We start from the raw sequence: 4,440 nt of genomic DNA, 5'->3' as shown, positions 1-4,440 counted from the left end.
ACTCTTTCCTGCTTATGCAGGGGGTCGGACTCAATGATCTATTGAGGTCCCTTCCGACCCTAACGTCTATGAATCTATGAATCTATGATTCCCAACTGGTGCCATGAGATCCTTTAAGAGGTGTTGTGCACTATTAGCACTTTAGGTGTGCAAGCACTTACACATGATTCACAAGCTAAACCCAAAGATTTAAAAAAGGAATTGATGGCATCAACAATATTCTGACCTGTCGTAGTCTTACTGAGATCTTTATAACAGAAGAATTGTTCTGATTATTTTCCATAGTCAAAAATCAAGTTAAAACTAGGAACTGGTATTTTCAGAGGGGTGCCATGAGCCTAATGAGATTGCAAACCACTGTTCTAGAGGAAAAACTTTTATTTTAACTGAAACAAACTTATGAGGAACTTGCAGCTCTACTCATAACAAAGTAGGAACAAAAGTTGGTATCAGAATAAACTATGAAACTCAATACGTATGCTAGCAGATCCTGAGATATGGGTATTTGAGGTCCACAAATTATTCTCTTACAATTATGATGACAATATTCAGCTGCTTGGAGGATCCCAACAGGTCTTGTGATCCCTGATAGCTAGAAGTGCAACACTAGTGCAGTGAGTAGAGAACAGAGCAATCAGCGTGGCTCCCATTTTGCCATGACACTGCATGTGCGTGGAGATTTATCCTGTTTGCTCCTCCCTAGGCAGGTGGTGATTCCCCTCTTCACAGGACAGCCAATACCATCATCAAAGCTGGAGAATGCTAGGGAGGAACTGAATAAAACCCTGTAAGTTTTAAGACTTTTCTGCAGGAGAAGTCCTTCATTGTGGGGAGCATGATCACCCTGCTGGATTTGATGTCTATTGTAGAGTGTCACAACCCAATTAAGTAGTGCCCATGTCACAAGCAAGTAAAAAAACCATTCAAAACAGGTTTTTTTTACACTAAGTTAACTAAGGGTTAACAAAAGTTTTTGGCAGTAACCGCCTTTTTGCTGCGCATGTCAAAAAGAAATTTATTGCTGCGCCACTAACAGAGATAGAACTTAGCCTTCTGTGCTGTACATAAATCATTATAATTGGTCAAAGAAAACAAGGAGTAACCCTAGGATAATATCCAAGCGAAGACCACTAGATAATTGGCGATTCTAATTAAATTTATGACGTGGCAAAAACCAATTGGCTATTATACAAACAAAACCCGTCTTCACTTCCGTGAAGAAGGGGGACCTCCGTACGAACCTTGGAGACCTCTGATCACACGTATCAGAGTAACTGACAACTTGATCACTTGCCAGTGGCCCCCTCGCGTCTCGACCTAATCTCAGACGTAAATCAACGACCTGCCGGCCCGACCTTTTCTCTGCCCGACCACCGAACTCTTATGCAGACCGACCTACGACCTATAAACTGTAACTAACCAAGTATCTCTGACCTCCACTATTCACCACCTTGACGGCGTGAGTAAATAATCTTGCTTTGCAACCAATAAGCGTCCACCTAATTAATTCCACTCCATGCGTCACAAGTACCCGCCTAACGGACCCTTAACTGCCCGGGTGGGAGTCAGGGAGAACTGCTGGCCAGCTGCCCTGGGTCCTGACATAGAGCTCTTGTCAGCAAGTACAGGAGCATGATGGGGAAACATACAGTTCTAGGAAAAAGAAAAGAAATAGTCTGCAATGTCTGAGGACTGTACAGTGGGCAGTTCTGCTCTCCTGGAGATGGGAATGAGAGTCCAACACAGCCGTACATGACTGAAAGGGAGAGCAGGCTCCAGTAAGTCAGAGACCTCATAAAAAGGATGAGTGCTACAAACCAGTCTAGGATGATGCTCACAACTGATACAGCCCCAATTCTGTGCCACTTTCCTCATATTCCTTGTATCATCCTTCATGCTATTCCTCCTCCTTATATTTTTTTCTATCTTTCCCATGAAGAATCTGAATCCTAACGAGTAAGTGAACCTCAACAGAACATTGGTGCTTGGGATTACAATAAAAGCCCACCCTGAGAAGCAGGAGAGGTCACAGTGGGCTTTCTTCTTACAGGGAATCTTCTTCCTGCTCCCAGCCTGCTAAATACCAGCCAGGAACTTCATCAGGTGACAGGTACACCACTTAAAGTGAAGGGTTTGTACCTCCTCTCAGCACTGGAGTACCAACCACAGAGCAGCCTGCACCTTTCTTCCAGATGTTTCAAGGGAGTACTGCTTCCCTTCAGAGGAAGTGTCATCCCGCAAGTCGAATTTTGACAGGGAAAGGAAAACAACTGACTCTGTAATTCTGATTTTGAATGGACAAGGCAGTTACATACCTTCTTACTGACCATGTGTTAATACAAGGGAGAACTGCTATAACCACTGAACCAAACTTTCTGCCTTTGTAACTGTAATCTGAATAAATCTGAATATAACTGTCATCTGACCCCAGCACCCTTTCCTGCCTAGACAGGGGGTTGGACTCGATGATCTGTTGAGGTCCCTTCCAACCCTGGCATCTATGAATCTATGAAAAATCTACTAAAGCCAGCTGAGTTAGACTGGCAGAGAAATTGGCTCATTACCTCCACATTGGCTTTTACCAGCTCAGATGTCATTTTTGCAATAAGCATCATGTAAATTACAGGGAGGATACACACAATCCATTTAGACTTGTGCATATACCCAGGAACTGGAGTGTCTTATCCTTTTGATGCTCAACAAATTCTCTTCTCACTTGTGGCAGTTGCAAGTTAATGAAAGAGAGGATTCTGCTGCTCATATATATAGGAAATTACTTCCTCTCTGTAAGTTGCTGTAACAGGTTTTGCTGCTCTTATGCTCTCTCTCTTTTTCTCTTTCTGTCTCTCCCTCCCTCCTGCCTGTAGGAGCAAGTTGTGACTTGGAGGCTAGGCCCATAATAGGAGTGGTGCAAATGGATAGAGGAAGCTGTGGGAAATGATTTGAACTCTTCTGAGAAGCACAAGTGCCCAGGATCTGAACAGTGCCCAAATTGACGCACAACTGAAGAAGCAAATACAATCTGTGCTGCTGTGGAAGATGAGGAAATAGGAGGAAACATGATGTTTGTTTCATCATCAGACTTTTTTTTTTTTTTTTTTGGGGGGGGGGGGGGGGGTTACATCCAATCCCAAATTTCTCCACCCTGTGTAGTTGCTCCTTGCCAAAGGGAAAGAACTTGAAAGAGAACCGCAGCAGGGCATTTTAAAATTAGACTTGTTTTTTTCCTTTCATCACTGTTTTTTCTGAGCCTTGAAAGTGCTTCCCCCCCTCTTTCTCCCACCCTCAAAAGCAGACATTGCTATGCTCCTTATCTTTATTCCCAGTCCTTTACATAAGCCTCATGCTGCCAGACGGCTTCTCTGCCCTTTGGTAATTTTGGAAGGAGTGAGTCATCATTCCCACCTCCACAAACACACACAGGCCCTGCATTTCTCTTTGTAGAAGCTTTCTATCTCTGGGGCATTTTAGCTTCCTTAGCCTCATGTTTTTTCTTATTTTGCTTGCTTACTCCTTAATTGCCAGAGCCACTCTTGTGGGCTGCCCAAGAGATATTCCTTCCTTTGGTATGCTTTCTGTTTTAACCTCCTATGCCCTTCTTACTTAAGGTTTGATGCTAAAAATAATGAGGCTATTGCTCTTTCTGCGGTGTGGTAGGCCTGAAAAACCAACTTTTGGTGACTTCTACAACATGAAGTATCCAATCTTCTGTGCAAGTCTTGTAAATACACTGCCTGATATACTTTTATTGTTGTTAACATGAAACACGAGCATTTACTAGAACTCATTCATGTGGCTCTAGCCATCCTTAGAGCCAGTCAGGCCTATTGAATGTGCTGAAAGATCATGGGCTTAGGCCTGTCACAAAATATGATAAGCCTCCCTTTATAAGGCTGACCACTGTGGACACATCAACTAATTCTGGAGGACAAAGAAAGAAAACAGGAAGGGGGGTGAGATCATAGCTTAATAACAGGATACCCAGAAGGGGACACCTAGCACAACACACCAGCCAGCACTCTCTGCCACGAGATGAGCTGAGGGATCCTGTGGACACCGATTAGAGCCGGTCAGGCAGCTCTGGCATATGTTGTACGGTAATACTGGCGCTTATTCTTCCTAGAAAACCCAGAGCGGGATTTGTTCGCCCTATAGCTATTTAGCCTGTATCAGACATCTACTTCGCAGATTCAACAGCTGCCAAAGTGCCTTGTTAGAAGGCGGTATAACGTATGTCTGATTAAAAAAAAAAAAATACAGCATCTTTTCTCGGTGATTCTTGCCACCTTTTGCTGTTAAGGACGTGGGCCTGAAACACCGAGCTGCAAGGTATTCCTGACACGCGTCCACCCCAGGTTGGAGGTGGGCTCAACTTCATGTCAACCCCAAACGCCCCCCACTGTGCCCGTGTCAGGCTGGGGCGCGGCGCGGGGCGGGGCG

Source organism: Alligator sinensis, unplaced genomic scaffold, assembly GCF_000455745.1.
Source record: "Alligator sinensis unplaced genomic scaffold, ASM45574v1 scaffold505_1, whole genome shotgun sequence".
Classification (NCBI taxonomy): domain Eukaryota; kingdom Metazoa; phylum Chordata; order Crocodylia; family Alligatoridae; genus Alligator; species Alligator sinensis.
The sequence above is the reverse complement of the archived record's forward strand: the minus strand, read 5'-3'. Positions refer to the sequence as shown.